The sequence below is a fragment of the Bubalus kerabau genome, chromosome 7 (genome assembly GCF_029407905.1).
Source record: "Bubalus kerabau isolate K-KA32 ecotype Philippines breed swamp buffalo chromosome 7, PCC_UOA_SB_1v2, whole genome shotgun sequence".
Taxonomy (NCBI): domain Eukaryota; kingdom Metazoa; phylum Chordata; class Mammalia; order Artiodactyla; family Bovidae; genus Bubalus; species Bubalus kerabau.
The window spans coordinates 11057481-11077134 of NC_073630.1; positions in this window are offsets into that span (position 1 = coordinate 11057481).

The window sequence follows — 19654 nt, forward strand, 5'->3', positions numbered from 1 at the left end:
TGCTTTTTAGGGGTTTAAAGAAACCCCCACTGGGGCTGTGGGGTGACTAGGAAAGGCTCATCCCCAAAATGTGACATTTTAACAGGCCTTGGAAGATGTCTTAACCAGTTTGTGCAGCTATAAAAAAATAGCACACACAGGGATAGCTTATAAATAATGGGAATACATTTCTCCCAGTTCTGAGGCTGGGACATCTAGGACGCAGGTGCTAGCATGGTCAGGTGATGACCTTCTTCCTGGCTAATAACCAGGCTCTTCTTACCATGTCTTTACACGGTGGAAGGGTTAGAGGTCTGTCTGGAAGCTTGTTTTGTTGTTTTTGTTTAGTCATTAAGTCATGTCAGACTCTTTTGCCACTCTGTGGATTGTAAAGGACACTAATCCCATTCACAAGGACTCCACCCTCATAACTTAATCACCTCTCAAAGGCCCTACCTCCTAGAACTTCCCCCCTTGCGTCCCCCCCCCACCCCCGCCACTGCCTCCTCCCTGAGATACTGAAGGAATAACTGACAAAGGGAAATTCTGAAGTTTGGTTATTAAGGTGGGAAGATAACCTTTATTTGGTTCAGGTTGAGTGATATTAGGACCAACAGAAAAATGATACCTCGTAGAACAAAATGAGGCTACAGTGGAGGAGACAGAAAGGTAGATATGACCATCATCTGAAGACAACTTCAGACAATGGTGAAAGTGGATGACTTCACTCAAGGAGACAGTATGTAAGAACAAACAGACAAGGGGTCAGAGCAGAATCTTGACCAATAAGAAGTACCAACAGCTGAGAATCAGAACTATTGCAGATTTCATGATAAAATGACTCCCAGAACTTACCAAAGGTTTCATTTGAAAAAAAAGCTGCACTTCTGAATGTTCTGTCATATGTGGCCATGAAAACATTGAGAGGCCCCTAGGAAAGTCTAGCTGGCTTTGGTGAACCTTAATTAAGTCTTCATTTAGATAATGCTATAGTTATCTCAACTTTTTAGCCATACTAATTTATTATAGAAAAAGCCACAAGGTAATGTAAGCATTTAATCTTTCTCACCTCAGTTGGAAAAGAAAGTATCTCAAATAGACATTTTTGTTTCCTGTCTGTGGTTTCCATGATTCTTTGAACTAGTCAAAAACATAATAGCTGTAGGAGAATTATTTGTGATTAAATGTATTAAAGCAGCATATTTTGGTTTCCAGCTGAGACAGGTTCATTTTAGACATTAGGCATGTATAGGCAGTGTCTGATCCTGAAGTCTAGTCTCTGAATATGAAGACACCACTAAAAAAGGAACTTCTGAACCACGAAAAATTTGAAGTTCATAAGAGAGGTTTATGACCATGGACTTGTGTGGACAGAGTCAGGTAATAAGTGTGTGCAGTTCATATGGTCCTGTGTTCTTATCCTGTATGGCACATATATCTCTTGATTTCCTAATACAGACAGAGGAATTTGTACTACCTGAGTCCTAGCAATTAAGCTCAATGGACAAAATTAAGTAAGATAGTTATTTCCTTCAAGTCTCTGAGACAAAAGACAAGGCAGCGCTCTTCTTGGGGCCAGGCAAAAGTGGGAAAGAAAAAGAGGCATCCTCTAGGTTTTTTGAGCAACAGTTTGGAAACAAAAGCCACCATCATAGAGATACTAGTTCCCTTTACAACACTGGCGGGCTCTGGGAAGGACAGAAAAAAAGGGTACAGATATTGGTAGGCTGGTTATTTCAAGGTGTAAAGATGCATGAGATACGGTCTGATATTTCTATTTTAGGGCTGACTATAAATCAGCCCTGGGATTTCTTTGGAAGGAATGATGCTAAAGCTGAAACTCCAGTACTTTGGCCACCTCATGACTCATTGGAAAAGACTCTGATGCTGGGAGGGATTGGGGGCAGGAGAAGAAGGGGACGACAGAGAATGAGATGGCTGGATGGCATCACTGACTCAATGGATGTGAGTCTGAGTGAACTCTGGGAGTTGGTGATGGACAGGGAGGCCTGGCGTGCTGCGATTCATGGGGTCGCAAAGTGTCAGACACGACTGAGCGACTGAACTGAACTGAACTGATAAAGCAAAGTTGTCAAATGAGAAAGATTTAGAAGAGAAGGGATGTAGAATTGAACAAGAAAGTGAAAGTGCTAATAGCTCAGTCATGGATGACTCTGCATTTCCATGGATTGTAGCCCACCAGGCTCCTCTATCCTGGGATTCTCCAGGCAAGAATACTGGAGTCGGTAGCCATTCCATAATGATAAAATAGTCATTTTGAAAGGTCATAAGATAAACAAAATTTCTAAGCATTGTTGTATGCCCCTTTGAGTTTTGTGGCCATACAATATATTCAAACTCAGTTCAGTTCAGTTCAGTTGCTCAGTTGTGTCTGACTCTTTGAGACCCCACGGACTGCAACACGCCAGGCTTCCCTGTCCATCACCAACTCCCAGGGTTTACTCAAACTCATGTCCATTGAGTCGGTGATGCCATCCAACCATCAGATCCTCTGTCATCCCTTTCTCCTCCTGCCTTCAATCGTTCCCAGCATCAGGGTCTTTTCAGATGAGTCAGCTCTTCACATCAGGTGGCCAAAATATTGGAGTTTCAGCTTCAGCATCAGTCCTTCCAATGAATATTCAGGGCTGATTTCCTTTAGGATGGACTCAGTAGGTATGTGTTTTTCTCCAGGAGAATTTGTTTGGTTGCAGGTTGAGACTCAATGTGTTAGTTGAGTTTAATTACAACTGGGATTTAGCCAAGAGAGTATGATGCAGAGAGAAATGAATGAAACAGCATGTGACAATAAATTATTTAAGTGATGGACCATGGAAACTAAGCTCTAGCTAGAGAGGAAAGTGAGTACAGGTTGAAGGTGATAGTGAAAAAGCTATTGAATCTGTGGGCTGTCGGCTTTGATGGGGTAGAAAAGTAGTCAAGGAGAGTTGTTGAATAGGAATACTAAAGAAAAGAAATAGTTGAGCATTTCTTCATTTCTTTGCTGTGTAATGTTGAAACAAAACATCTGAAGATATAGTGTGATCCTTTTCCTATCAATATGGGAAAATGAGATATCTGGAGATAAGTTACCTGGCTAGATGAGATTAAACTGTATAATACTTGATTGACATTTTTAACAATCCAGTAGGGAGACGTAAGGCTATCAATGCATTTTGGATTGGTAGACCTTTACAAAGTGCAGGAAGCATTTTTCATTTTAAATTCTGGCCTACAATCAAATTCCCCATTAGCCATTCAATTATACCTGCAATTTGGCCTGCCCCCAACTTGTAGGCTCTCTATGCTTAGGAGTAGAAACTCTGTTCAACTGGAAAGATTCATAAACATTGATTGAAGGTTTTTTTTCCCATATTATATTTTTATATTGATTGTAGGATTAGAGTAAGCATGAAGCCAAAAATACAGAAAGAGGAGTTCATGTCATGAACATTGCCAGAACTGTATACTTCAATTCAGTATTGTGCAGTTAATTTCCTTCTCAGACCTACCTTGATGCAGATTCTTTTGTCAGAAAGGACACTTTTTTATACAGACTGAGCTGAAATCAAGTGCGTTTTCAGTGCAAGTGTTAGTATCGTCCTCAGAAAGGACAGCCGTTGAAACCGGGAGACCCTCTGCTCTCAGTGTATAAAAGTTTCTCCCTCTTATTTCCTCTATGGCTGTTTATAGCGCATAAGCAAACTAGAATATGGTCAATCTGTCGTCCATTGCCATATATTCTAGAAAAACTGAGCTCACTAAAAGTTAGCTACAATCCTAACCAGAAATGTAGATACATTTTTTTAATTTTTATTTTTTAAAGTCACTTTAACTAAAAAATATTTTTTTCAGAGGAAGAAAAATTGAGGAGTGGCGATTTGGCAGAAGTTGTTTCTTCATGTGTCAATTACTGGTAGTTAGATTATTTTCCTCATTTTGTTGATTGTAAAAATCTGAAGAATGATCTCTATTTCTGAGTTGATAACTTGAGAGTTAGATAGTTATGATGAGTTTCTCTCAACTTACATGGACATTTCACATCAACATGATAATATGAGGCAGTAATTGCATTTTATACAATACCGATGTTGAATTTGTTTAGCATGATGCCTTCATAAATATTATCTCATATAAATTGTTTGAGTTTTTCCATGTAAAAAAGAAACTGCCTCATCGGACAATAAGAGTTATAACCAATTTCCTGTTTCTATTTGCTTTAGCTTCCAAAAAATTTGAAGAGTTTGATGCTTATCATTTCTAGTTTCTCTAATAAAATTGTGTCTTCTATCCTAATCCTGAAATTTTATATTGTGTCAGATATTTCTATTTATTTGAAAAATAAATCAACCATGAACCTCCATTTAAAAAAGTAGAATTGGAATTTCAGAATGTTAATACTGACAAAAACTGAGAAAACATAGAGTGTATTCTCCCTGTTTCCTATTTGTTTAACGTAGAGAAGTGGGATCAGAGTTGCTATATAAATTATATAGCTGGTAACTCACAGAGTCAGTGCTAAAAACGAAGTTTTCTCAATCTCAGCTTTGTACAGGCTAGGGAAAAAACCTAGGAATTATATTTGATGTCAAATTTTGCTGTCTGTTTTAAACTTAGTTTTATTGTCTCTGAATTGTTATATATGGGTGAGATTTTTTACCCCAGCTTGACTCCAAACTCTTCCAGGTTAGTCTTCTAGTATCCAGTAAACATTTAAATAAATCACAGGCTGAAAATGGATTTTTTTCAGTCAATTATTTATTATCAATGATAATGTCCAACGTATTACTTTCCATGGAATATGATAGGCTTACCTTATTTTGTAATTCTAGAAATACTTAGAGTTTCAGTTCAGTTCAGTCACTCAGTTGTGTCCAACTCTTTGTGACCCCATGAATTGCAGCACGCCAGGCCTCCCTGTCCATCACCAACTCCCAGAGTTCACCCAAACTCATGTGCATCGAGTTGGTGATGCCATCCAGCCATCTCATTTTCTGTCGTCCCCTTCTCCTCCTGCCCCCAATCCCTCCCAGCATCAGGGTCTTTTCCAATGAGTCAACTCTTCACATGAGGTGGGCAAAGTATTGGAGTTTCAGCTTCAGCATCAGTCCTTCCAATGAACACCCAGGACTGGTATCCTTTAGGATGGACTGGTTGGATCTCCTTGCAATCCAAGGGACTTTCAGGGGCCTTCTCCAATACCACAGTTCAAAAGCATCAATTCTTTGGCACTCAGCTTTCTTCACAGTCCAACTCTCACATCCATACATGACCACTGGAAAAACCATAGTCTTGACTAGATGGACCTTTGTTGGCGAAGTAATATCTCTGCTTTTCAATATGCTATCTAGGTTGGTCACAACTTTCCTTCCAAGGAGTAAGCATCTTTTAATTTCATGGCTGCAATCACCATCTGCAGTGATTTTACATGATACTTTTTAACAAAAGAATTATATTAATACACTTAATTGAAAGTAGCACATTTTGAAGATGATCCAAGATTGTGGTACAAGAAGACCCTGAACTTACCTCCTCCCACAAACACACCAAAACTAATGCCTACAAAGGGATGATTGAACATCTTCTGCAAAAGCAAATGCTAGAAGACCTCATGGAGATGGGTTGAAGAGAGGAAGACATGGTATCTACAGAAACTCCATCCCTGATGCAGCAACCTATAATAGGGAGGGATATCATTGAGGGACCTGCCTGCAGACTCTCCCATCCTGAAACATGGTAAAAAAAAAATAACAGCTTAAAGGGCACCTAGATGATACTGAAGGAAATCCACTTACTAATTCTAGAGTGCTGCCAAACAGGCAAGGAACTGCTGGAACTCTCTTCAGGATCAGAGTCACCAGAGAGTGCTATTTTTTCCATTCTTGCTTCACCTTGATAGTGTGAACAAAAATATGGTCCAGGTGCTCTGACCCACCTGCCAAGTTCCCTGGCCCTTGCCAGTTACAATTTTCTCCCCAGGGAAACCCCTGAGTAGAGTGCCTTGTTCCCCCAACCTGCACTTGTTCCAGCTCCAGTTGTCTTACCAAGGTGGCCCTGGCATGGTGCACACCAGGACTCCCAGGCTCATGCATACTCTAGCTGTCCTGTTATGGTGGCCTCAACACAGCCTGTCCCTGCTTCACCTCCAGCTGGCCATCAGGGTGGCCCTAGTTGTGATATGCTCCAGGAATCTACCGGCTCACGTCTGCTCCAGCTCCAGTCATTCTGTCAAGGGGCCTCAGTGTATCACACCCCAGGACTCCCTGATCTGCTTATTCCAGCTCCAACTGTCCTGCCAAAGTGGCCCTGGTGTGCACTGAAACCCTCCTGATCTGGACCTGCTCCAGCTCCACCAGTCTTTCCAAGGTGACTGTGAAAGTGTGCCCCAAGACACTCCTATCTGTACCCACTTCAGGTCCAGGCAGTCTGCCAAAGTTGCCTGTTGTATGCAGTCTACACAAGGGCATTCCTACATAAGGCCACAGAGGAAGCTCTTTCATCATTATTCCAGGTTCCTATGCAATATTGTTTAATATTTTAGACATTAACAATACTTTTAACAAAAAAACCAAAAAACAAAAAACACAAAAATGTGCATTATATCTCTCCTCTCTGAAAAAGAGATCACTCAGAAGGGAAATAATCAAATTCTCTAGGTGGCTCAGTAGGGTAGCCACTGGCCTAATGAATTTATTGAGAGCTTCAAGAATGCCTAGTCCAAACTGACTTGTGCCTTAGTGTAAAATTCACAGCAGATTTTGGAGACTTAGTTTATAAAAAGTATATAATATCTCAATAACTTTGTTATTGATTACCTACTGAAGTGTAGTAATTTAGATAGCATTCACTAAAATAAAATATATCATTGAAATTAATTTTACTTTTTTTATGTGGCTACTAGAAAATTTAAAATGACATATATAGTTTGCATCTGTGGCTTGCATCATATTTCTATTGGATGGAGTTGGTTTACGTTGTCCCCAACTCTGTTCCACCAGAGTCATATTCCATAATATATTCCACCTTTTTAGGTATTTCCCAGTTCAGGAAATGTCTAGTTATGTGTTATATATATAATATATCCCGTGCTTTTTTCTCTCAAGATAAACTCCAGCTTTCCATGTCTTCCTCAGTTTAAGGAATGCCCAAACATGCCCTGCTATGCATCTTTGTGGACTCGGATGTGGTGATATCCGACACTTTTCCTGACAAACTTGCAAATGGTCTCCACATTTTGAGGGAAATTTTAATAAGAATATAAGTAAACAAAATAATTCAACCAAGGTCAGTTGCTACATCTAGGTGGTTAATGTTTTAACTTGTTAATATTTGTCTGGTGTTCATTTATTCCTCTCCTCACACAGTAATTTATTCCACAGATGTTAATGAACGCTTTCTGGGAAAGATGCTTGTTACGTAAGGCTCTCCCAGATCACAGGACTGTGAAGAACTTCAAGGAATGCAGGACACACTGTCAGCTATTGAAAATGTTTTGACACAGACTACTTATTTAATCACTCTCAGCACAGGCTTTGGGCATCCACTTATGTATTTGTTAAAATAGAAGAATTGCTTGATTTTTTAAAATGTATCTTGATATAGGCTAGAAGAAGGAAATTAATCCTGGATTTTATTTTTCCATAAAGGGAAATGTCCCCTAGGCTTTAGGACAACCATAACAAAATTCCATGCAATATTTTGGTGCTGTTAAGGGTTAGTGAAAGTCACTCATCGTGTCCAACTCTTTCCGACCCCATGGACTATACAGTGGAATATGGAATTCTCCTGGCCAGAATACTGGAATGGGTAGCTGTTCACTTCTCCAGGGGATCTTTCCAACCCAGGGATAGAACCCAGGTCTCCTGCATTGCAGACGGATTCTTTAACAGCTGAGCCACCAGGGAAGCCCAAGAATACTGAAGTGGGTAGCCTATCCCTTCTCCAGTGTATCTTCCCAACCCAGGAATCAAACTGGGGTCTCCTGCATTGCAGGTGGATTATTTACCAGCTGAACTACCAGAGAATCCCTTATCAATTATAAATTAAGGGTTATGCAATATCTTAAAGGGATTGTTGATGTTCATTCTAATATGTATTGGATTTAATTGCACCTTTGAGGCCTGTCCTCATAAATGATACGTCTAATAATAAGCTGAGATTGTCATGAATATTGATGATCTCTTATACCTCACCAGTTTCTTTTACTGAACTGGGTTTTTACCCTGTTTTCCCATATTTGTATTTCCTTAATCTATTAAATAAAATAATTTTGAGTATTATTTTGAAAAGAAGAATAAAAAAGATTAAGTATGATGAAGTGAGTGGATAAAAAAAATCCATGTGCCTAAATTTACTGTTGAGAAATTACCTTCTTTTAAAGGTTTGCTGTCAGAAAAATTTCAGGCCGCAGTCCAAAGTAATCAAGGCACAAAGTAATCTAATCATAGTCAGTACATCATCCAAAAAAGTTACCATCACCTATAAAACATATATATGATATTCCTTTATATGTAAGAATAGATTCATTGTGGGAAAACTTTCATTATCCTCATGGCAAATATCCCCAAGTAATCAGGCTTCAGTTGTGGTGGACATCAAAGAAAATACTTCAAGGCTGGAATGCCAAGATAAGCATTCAGTTTTATTCTTCTTTCAGTGGCAAAAACATGTAATCAACATGAATTATTTCATAACACTTGAGCATGTAAAATATTTTTCTAAATTAAATTAAATTTTATACTGACTCCATCCTCTTTGCCTTTGTAATTAGGCACAAGTCAATCCTGCCTTTCTTCCTTTTTTGGAGGGGAAGTGAAAGTGAAGTTGCTTAGTCACGTCTGACTCTTTGCGACCCCATGGGCTATAGCCTATCAGACTCCTCAGTCCATGGACTTTTCCAGGCAAGGGTACTGGAGTGGGTTGCCATTTCCTCCTCCAGGGGATCTTCCCAACCCAGGGATTGAACCCGGGTCTCCCACATTGTAGGCAGACACTTTACCATCTGAGCCACCAGGGAAGGTTTTGTGGGGGGAGGGAGAGGCAGATAAGGTATCCGCTTGGAAAAACTCCAAGCCCTCTTGAATTCATTAGGGGAAAAGTTAGGCTAAATTAACAAAGAGACCTAAAAATTCAGTGCCTTGCACAAGTTAAAAATATTTCTTTGTCACATAAACTTCTGAGTAGGTGGCAAGAGTTGGTAGGATCACCTTCTGTGTCACTGATTTACTTTTCTTGACTCAAGGTTTTCATTTCTTGATCCTAATGCCCACATTCCAACTAAAGAAAAGGAAGAGGGAAAGTCTGGTCAACTTCTTTCATGGGGATGACCTTAAGGTTGTACACATAATTCTTTTAATGACCAGAAGGTGGGCATAGGGCCATGTCTAGTGGCAAAGAAACTTAGTTGTAGTTGTTACTGACTGGGTACCTCACTAAAAATTCTACCACCGTGGGATACAGGTAAACACAGACTAGTTAGAAATCCCTCCACTTTTGTAATTGAAGAAAATTAGAAGCTGGCCTCGAGATTGAAGCCCAGAGTGGTTACCACTGAGACTATGGTGGTCAAGTCCACATAGGCCCCCTGAGCATAGGGTGCTCCACTTTTCTGGTGTTCGTTTCATAAACATCCATCCATCCATACAGTTAGCCCAGTCATCTCCTGGAAATAACATGACTCTAGGGCCAATAGAAGGACTCTGCCATTTGGAAACCTGCCTCCCCTGGGTCTGTCTGTCTGGGAGGGAAAAATTCATTTCTGCATTTGTGCCACTTTTTTCCTTTAAATCCTTCAAATTTAAAGGAAGTTTCTCTACCCTTGTATCCTGAGATGATTCTGTTCTGTTCTTCAAAGGCCCTGACCACTTAAAGAGTAGGAGTTGTTTTTCAAAAATGTTTTCAGGAAAATAAAGCAAAATGCATTTATTAATTCCTCCAGGATTAAGAAAATTAGATATTAAACTGGATGTTACAAATAGGCAGCTGTGGACAGATTGAATCCACTCATGTATTTAGTTTGGTTTTCAAAGTTTGTTTGTTTAGGATTTTTTTCCGTGTGTGTGGGATTGTTTTTAAATTATATTACTCACTAATACTAAAGAAAAATATATAATCCAGCAATTTCCACATGGTTCAGTAATCCCACTTCTGGATTTACATTCAAAGAAAATTAAAACAGGATATCAAAGAAATATCTGCTCTCCAATATTCATTGAACATTATTCACAATAGCTGAAATATAGAAACCACCTGTGTCCATCAACCCACAAATATTAATAGATAAAGAAGATGTCATACATACATCACACACAATGGCATATTATTTAGCCACAAAAAAAGAAAATCCTGCCATTTATAACAACATGGATGGACCTCCTTGAGGGCGTTATGCTAAGTGAAATAAGCTAGGCAGATTAAGATAAATACTGCATGATATCATATATGTATAGAATCTGAAAAAAAAATTAAACTCATAGAAATGATGAGCAAAAAATTAGAGAAGAGGCTGGGGGATGCAGAAAACAGGGGACTTTGGAAAAAGAACATAAACTTCCAACTTTAAGCATAGCCTGAGAATCTAATGAAAAAATGTGGTGACTATAATTGATAACACTGAATTGTATAATTGAAATTTGCAAAGAGAGTAGAACTGAAATGTTTCCAACAAAAAGAAAAAAAAGAAATACATGAGAATATTCGAGGTGATGGATGTGTTAATTAACTAGTTGAGGGAATCCTTTCACAATGTATGCACATGTAGCATGATGAACACTTTAAATATTTTATTATTTTATATGTCAATTATACCTCAATAAAGCTGAAATTAACAAAAACAAAAACAAAGATATTCCTGGCTTCTCATGGGAAACTGGAAGATGTAGACTGTGGAGACTGGGCTGCATTCCTACAGAGTTGGAGCTGAACAGCAGCCATCCTGTTTAGAAAGAACGGGCACTTCACCATTCACAGACGCCTTGTCTATACATATCATTCAGTTATATTGCCTGTATAGCCCTCATGGAAATTTTCTTTGTGATGCTTCTTCAAACAAAGAGAACTGCCTCTTGTATTAGGGGAGGGAAACATCATTTTTATCTTCTGTTAAGTGCCCACAAAGGAAACATCAAGGTACGAATTAGTAGCTCCCACTTCCTCCCACCAAAAACAAAAACAAAAAACCAAATATGAACAAAAACTGACTTTAAAAATGTTTTGCTAATATTGTGGATATAAGAGATGTGAATGTATCAGTTCAGTTCAGTTCAGTCGCTCAGTTGTGTCCGACTCTTTGCGACTCCATGAACTGCAGAACGCCAGGCCTCCCTGTCCATCACCAACTCCGGAGTCCACTCAAACCCATGTCCATTGAGTTGGTGATGCCATCCAGCCATCTCATCCTCTGTCGTCCCCTTTTCCTCCTGCCCCCAGTCCCTCCCAGCATCAGAATCTTTTCCAATGAGTCAACTCTTTGCATGAGGTGGCCAAAGTACTGGAGTTTCAGCTTTAGCATCATCCCTTCCAAAGAAATCCCAGGGCTGATCTTCTTCAGAATGGACTGGTTGGATCTCCTTGCAGTCCAAGGGACTCTCAAGAGTCTTCTCCAACACCACATTTCAAAAGCATCAATTCTTTGGTGCTCAGCTTTCTTCACAGTCCAACTCTCTATCAGAGATCAGATCAGTCGCTCAGTCATGTCCGACTCTTTGCGACCCCATGAATCGCAGCACGCCAGGCCTCCCTGTCCATCACCAACTCCTGGAGTTCACTCAGACTCACGTCCATCGAGTCAGTGATGCCATCCAGCCATCTCATCCTCTGTCGTCCCCTTCTCCTCCTGCCCCCAATCCCTCCCAGCATCAGAGTCTTTTCCAATGAGTCAACTCTTCCCATGAGGTGGCCAAAGTACTGGAGTTTCAGCTTTAGCATCATTCCTTCCAAAGAAAGCCCAGGGCTGATCTCCTTTAGAATGGACTGGTTGGATCTCCTTGCAGTCCAAGGGACTCTCAAGAGTCTTCTCCAACACCATAGTTCAAAAGCATCAATTCTTCGGTGCTCAGCCTTCTTCACAGTCCAACTCTCACATCCATACATGACCACAGGAAAAACCATAGCCTTGACTAGACGGACCTTTGTTGGCAAAGTAATGTCTCTGCCTTTGAACATGCTATCTAGGTTGGTCATAACTTTCCTTCCAAGGAGTAAGCGTCTTTTAATTTCATGGCTGCAGTCACCATCTGTAGTGATTTTGGAGCCCAAGAAAATAAAGTCTGACACTGTTTCCACTGTTTCTCCATCTATTTCCCATGAAGTGGTGGGACCAGATGCCATGATCTTCGTTTTCTGAATGTTGAGCTTTAAGCCAACTTTTTCACTCTCCACTTTCACTTTCATCAACAGGCTTTTTAGTTCTTCTTCACTTTCTGCCATAAGGGTGGTGTCATCTGCATATCTGAGGTTATTGATATTTCTCCTGGCAATCTTGATTCCAGCTTGTGTTTCTTCCAGTCCAGCGCTTCTCATGATGTACTCTGCATATAAGTTAAATAAACAGGGTGACAATATACAGCCTTGATGTACTCCTTTTCCTATTTGGAACCAGTCTGTTGTTCCATGTCCAGTTCTAACTGTTGCTTCCTGACCTGCATACAAATTTCTCAAGAGGCAGATCAGGTGGTCTGGTATTCCCATCTCTTGAAGAACTTTCCAATTATCTATAAAAAGCAACAAAAGAATTGTCCGATAATCCAAGTATGTTGAAAAGGTGCACTTTCTAGTCCAGGAAACCTGTTATAAGAGACTAAAGTTAAGGTATGGAAAAAGATGTCAATTTGTTTCTTGCTGAAAAATCAAAGAACAGCAAGTAAAATCCTACGAAATGCTAATTTTAAGAATAGGGACACATATAGGAAGAGTTATTTTAATTTTTCACTTAATAAAAATGCTGAAGGAAAATCTGTGATGGTTTACTCCTTATTCCTCTTAAGTGGAATCTCAGCACACTTTTCTCATTCGTGTATTTAGTCTGTCATTTCAATTTTCTGTGAATTTATCAATAGGTAAAGAAATAAAAAACACACATTGAAACCGGCCCTTTGTACTGTTTATTCCAAAAAATTATTTAACTTCTGTGCCAGGCATGTTATTTGGTTCTAGAAATTCAGAGATGAATAAAACAAACTGCCTTAAGTTACTTATAAGGGTTAGGGAGTAACCCCCATGAAAAAAATTTTAAAAATTATAATACCATGGGATATCAATTCTATATATTCTGTAAACTGGGTACTTGTAATCTACTCATCAACTATGCCTAGACGTCAAGAACAAATAATTTAAAATAACTTGATTCTATAAAAGTAATCTTCTAGCAATGGTAAACACCAGGGTAGAAAACAGCTCCTAAGTGTGAAGAATCATGAATAAATTGGGCCAGAAGCAATCACAAATTATAGAGGATTCAACAAGAAGTTTAAACTTCTGAGTCTCAGGAGTGTCTGGAGTTACAGGATGTTTGCGGGGCAGGGGAGAGCGAGGAGTCAGGGTGCCACAGGAAGAATTTCTGTGTGAGCCTTTCTGATAAATTGCCTTAAAGTAATTTTAGAAGATAAGAGTTATCTGATTTATTTCATTCATTCATATTCCCCAAGTGCCTAGACTAGAGCTAGTACCACTAGAGATGCTCAATAGCTATTGAATGAACACGTGATTAAAAATAACAGAGAAAATAAAAATAGAGTGGACCTTGCTGAGTTGAATTAATAATCTGGAAGATCAATTTGATGTACAACCTCATAATCTGGAGCAAAAATACCAAGAAACGGGAATCATGATTTAAAAGGTAAGACGGTCGCAAAGAGTTGGACATGACTGAGCAACTAACACACACACACAAGACAGCTAGATCCAGTTATTTAGTATGCAAACAGTAACACGTTTGAAAGGAGAAAAAGGAGATGGAGGAGAAGCAAGAGCTCAAAAAACAAAAACAAGAAAAGGAAGATAAAAAATTCTGAATTGAAGAAGTTTTGTATTTTTAGATCAAATGAGCCTAATAAGCAGACCAAACACCATTTGAGAGAATCTGATAGACCAAACAATGAAAGAAAAGTAAACATATGTAGGAAAGGAAAAGGATTTCATTGACTCTCTTCGGGTTTTTAGCTGGGTCTGAAAATTAAATTGGCAAAGACAGATAAACAGGAGAAACACATATACATTTATTAAATATAAGTTTCATGTGAGATATGACCCTTCAGAAGGAAATGAAGACCTAAAGAAGCAGAACTGTATATTTTTGTGCTAGGTTTGATGAAACATGGGAGATCATGATGGAATATGAGAGATTAGGGAATGTGAAGAAAATGAAGTAAAATTAGGCTTATATGGGCTCTTCTTGATGTTCATTTATCTTTGAAGAAAAGGATGTTCCTTTCCTCTGAGTGTAGGGAGGGCATCACTCACATGAAGGTTTATGATTGTTTCATGTTTCAGAGGAGAAGGGGTAGGTCGATTGCAAGAGAGTCTGGGTGACCCTCCTGCTTCTGTTGTTTTCTCAAAATCCAGCTTAGGATATTCAATACGTATATTTGCCATATTTAAACCCCATTGCATATAAAGAATTTGAATATTAAAATTATCAGATTAATCATCCATATCACAATATCTATTTCTATACATGACAAAAAGAGACTACAGTATTCAATATGTATATTTGCTTAGGATATTCAATACGTATATTTGCCATATTTAAACCCCATCGCATATAAAGAATTTGAATATTAAAATTATCAGATTAATCATCCATATCACAATATTTATTTCTATACATGACAAAAAGAGACTACAGTTTCTTTCCTTATGGCACACTCATAATGTCCCACACTCATGTACTTAAGAACTAACAGAAGGCTTCATGAGGTGTTGGTATGGTGGTATGGGGTAGAAGGGACAGACTTAGGGATTTTGTCCTCCTGGCTTGGATCTGTCATTTTGGTGTATTAGCTCATATAAACCCCACCTCTCTGAGCCCTGGTCTGCTGTGAAAGTGGAATAAGACCTCCTTGACAGAACTGTTGCAGGTGGTAATGGGCAAATGCTTTATGCAAGAGCTAGCATGATGCCTGGCACACTTTGGCATTTAGCACATCATTCCTGCTACTAATTACTGAGAACTGGGGTGGTAGACAACTTAGATAACATGCAAGGAGATTGAGGATAGATGCCTTTCCAGACTTCTCCATTTGTTCTATTGAGATAACCTTGAAAAAGAGTTTTACAGAGAGTTAACAATGGAAAGGAGCTGTGAAAGTAAGTGAAGGAGACCTAAGAAAGAAGGTTTGAACTCTTTAAATTTGTTAAGAACTATCACTGATGAGACAAACTTTAAAATAAATAAACTCTTTTACATAGCAAGTATTTTAAAATTATCTATTATTGACACATTAGAATGTTTTATAATGTATTAATTCCACATTATTGTCACATTGGTGGCATTAAAAAGATTTAATATTCTTCTCAGTCTGCCAGGAAATGATTTGGGTAATGGGAAAATTCGGGTTGAAGTTCTCTTTAAGGGTATTAAGTGTCCTTAAAGAACTTGAAGCTATACTAAATCATTTCATAATTATTTAATGGCTTTAATCTGCTCTTTTTAAAATTGATGTGTTTTAGTGCAACTCACGGAAGTGACTTCTTGGTAATTAGCACAGAGACAAAAGGTAAGAAGCCTGAGGGGATGAGAAGATTTCAGGGAGACTGTTGCATCTCAGTCATACTTCCATCCTTGTCCTGAGTCATCTAGCACATTTTGAGGAAGGCAGGAAAAGCACATCAGGATGTTAGGAATTCATTGTTTTGCTCCCCCATTTTTTTTTTTAAATTTTTTGGCCATAGGGCACAGTGTGTGGGATGTTAGTTCTCTGTCCAGGGATCAAATATGTGCCCGCTGCATTGGAAGCTTGGAGCCTTAAGCACTGGACTGCCAGGGAAGCCCCTGTTTTGTTCCTTTTGATATCCCCAGTGCTGTATGAAGCACATAGTAGGCATTTTAGTGAGACACTTGCTAAAGAAATGAAGAGTAAGCAAATCTAAGAATACTGCGTCCAAGGTCATGTTGCAAACACTGAACTCCTTTCCATCCTTTCCCCATTAGCCAGTGTGGTCCCCTGTCGCCTCAATCCTCAGCAGCTTCAGCATCACCTGAAAGATGGTTGGAAATGTAGCATCTGGCCTGCTTCAGATCTACTGAATCAGCACCCACAGTTCAACAAGATCCACAGGTGAGTCATATGCACCTTAAAGCTGGAGAAGGCCTGGTCTCTCTACAAATCAGTGTCTTTACTTTTTATTTACACTTTAGTTTTTAATTTTTTTATCTTATATAGGGGTATAGTTTATTTACAATGCTGTGCTGTTTCAGGTGTATGGCAGTAGGGTCTTTTAATGGAATTTCCTCTTCCTGATTCTCCTGTCCAGATCAGCTGGGTCTCTGAAAATTGTTTAATAACTATTGTTATGCAAACGTTCTGCCTTGCCACGCAAGTTTTTTTCCCCTTGCTCCTTAATTCCAGACCTTTTCCCTGTTCTGTGCTTTCACTGTAGAAAATACAATCAGCATTTCAAACAGATATATCAATATTAACCTAAAGTGGAGAATTATATGGGAATTTCTGTATTTCCTAGAATGGTGTTTCAGGATCATTGAGCCCGCTGTCTTATTAAGAAACTGAGAAGGATGCCTTCCTTGCCTTGCTAAAAATCATGCCTCCTTTGGGCACACGATTTGTTTATGGCACCTGTCCCAACAGAATGAGTAGACTAGAGTTCCCACCAAAAAATCTGACCAATGAAAGCCATTCAGTTTCTCAGTATTGCTAAGAAATGCTCCTTTTTAATCATCAGGTGCAGAAAGATAATCTATGAATAAATGCTGAATTTTACATATGATTTAGATAAAATCATATACAGTAATAAAATTGCTTTATGTAGTTATCTGTAAAAATGACACCTTGGGGAATTAAGGAGAAGTTTTGCAAATTGGCAGGCAAGTCTGCTATTACTTCCTCTCACCAGCTCGATTTAATCCTGAACCCACAAAGCAGCTGTCTTTCCTAAGTTTTACCTATTTGGATTTGCCAAATGCCTTTCTTAATCATCTGGTGCTACCAGATGTCAGAATTCCCTGCTGCTATCTCAAGTATTGATAGTCTTTCACTTGTGGTAAATATAGCCTGTGTTGATTCAGTTGGCTTGTTCTCTGAACAGCTGGACGAGTATCAGAGGGGCTTGGGAGAGAGGCTGAACACATACTGAGAGTCCTGAGAGGCTTGGTCACAGCTGGAAGATGGGGCATCAGGAGTCTGAATACCGACAAAGCTTGCATCCTGTGCAAAATTTCCCTGTAAAACGACTCTTTTTTTTTTTTTTTTCCCATTTACAGATACACTGTGTCTGAGCTTGCAAGATGATATGGTAGGCTGACACTTATCTTCTGTGTCCTTCATCATAAATCACTACTGTAAAAATGTTAATCACAACTCTTATTTTCTTAACAAGATTTGCCTGGATCATCCTCTGCTCCAGTTTTCAGTATGTGGTTGGTGGGTGATCTGCATCACTGTTATGTGGGGCACCTTTGAAAAATGCAGCTTTAGGGGCTTCTCCCAGGTGATCCGAATCAGAATCCAAGTCCTGAGAACACTTTAAACAAGCTTCCTGAGTAATTCTAAAGTACCTTAAATCTGAAACAGAGTGCTTAGATTAAGTTCTATAAATTAGGATTTATGTCTGTGTTGTTCCCTACACTATATTTGGCACATAACACAATACATGGAAAGCGATCGTTTCATTTTATTAAGTAAAATATCCAATGAAATCCCAAATATTGACTTCATTTTGCTTTTGAGGATCCTTCCAAATAATGGAAAAATACACTATGTCCTTTAAAGCAACAGATAGATAATCTTGTTTTATAGATGTATTTTACTTTTTCAAAAGGACTGCCTTGAGTAGCTTATCTTTTGCCAATTTTGGCAAATATTCTTCAGTTTACATCACTGGGTAACTTTACGGCTGTTGGCTTTGCTGTCACCATGTTACAAATGGATAGGACATTAGTGTGCGGTGTCTTCTTTGTTACTAGGAAACCAAAGACACAGATCCCCAAAATGAGAGAGGTTTGCTGCACATCCTACAGAACCAGGCTCATGAAGGGATATGTACTGGAGAGTTAAAAGCTGAGACTTTCAGATCAGTACTTCAGAGAATTCAACAGTTCATTCAGGTCTGTGTTTTCCTGGAAAAAAAAGCTGAAGGAGAGATACTTATTCTAAGGAAGAAATATTTTTGTCATGATTTTAACCACAATTGACTGACTTTCTCTAAGAAGAAGAACAAACTGAATTACAGATTTGTGGTCTACACAACTTATTTATAGTTTGTCTTTCAGGTCTAAAAATGTAAAATACATTTTATAGAAGTCACTGGTGAAATATCAAAGACAAGGCTAAATAAGCATAGAGGCTGCAGGGCATCACTAACTAGGTATTAATTTAGAACTATTTTGAGCTAATATTCTAAAAAATTGTTAAGTAATTGAGGACTTACTTGTGCTAGGTTCTGTTCTATGTAATTTATGAGTATTAATTCATTAAACCCTCGCAACATAGCTATGGTGAATGCTCTGTTTTCATAGGAGGAATATAGGCAGCGAGCGAGAGGTTGAATCCCGTGCTCAGCTCCTAGTCCTTCGACACAGCCACGTGACCCTGCAGGGACGCCCCAGGTAGTCTGAGTTCAGAGGGCAGAGTTCTGAGTTCTGCTGCTCCAACAAAAAGCAGAAAAGGCAGTGCCGCTGCCTAATTCCTTGGGAACCAAAACCAAATCCTGCAGCTCTTTGCCTTATCCTCCGAAATGATCTGTTACTCCAACATGCTTTTTTTTTTCTTTTGGAAAGGAGACAGAAGCCTTCTACCAAATCCTCCAAGGGTCTTTCTGCAGAATTCCTTTCATTCTACCTGCGACATGCGGAGGCAGCTTCTGGTTAAGTATAGCTTTCCTCGTTTCCTAAAATTTCCTGTGATGCTTCCAGGAGTTTTAGAGTAGTCCTCTATGCTAAACTAGAAAACTACCCAGGTCCTCAGTAAAAAAGCATTTAAACCCAATAGCCCTCAGAGTGAAGCCAAACTTGAGACATTTTGATGCCAAACCTTATTTCTGACAGGTAACAAGAAATAGTGAATTGGGAGACTTTCCTGGTGGTGCAGTGGCTAAGACTCCATGCTCCCAATGCAGGGGACCCTGGTTCTATCTCTAGTCAAGGAACTAGATCCCAAATGCCTCAACTAAAAGATCTGTGTGCTACAACCAAGACCTGGCACAGCCGAATAAATAAGAGTACATTTTTTTTTTTTTAAAGAAATACTAAATTCAGCTCCTGTTCTCCTTTCCCCTCCTGCCACTTGAAATGACGAAAATTTTGGGTTGGCTCTCATTTCAAACATGATTTTCAGCATTAATGTATATGTTGCTGACATTTACCATTCTCCCTGAGATGTAGCTGAAAAAAATTCTGTTTTACTAACAAGGATGTTTGGTTTTCTGGGAGAACACAGTTACACACACACTAGAGAGCCTTATTGAAATACTAACTGCACACTGTAAGTTTCAGTCTGGTGAGAAT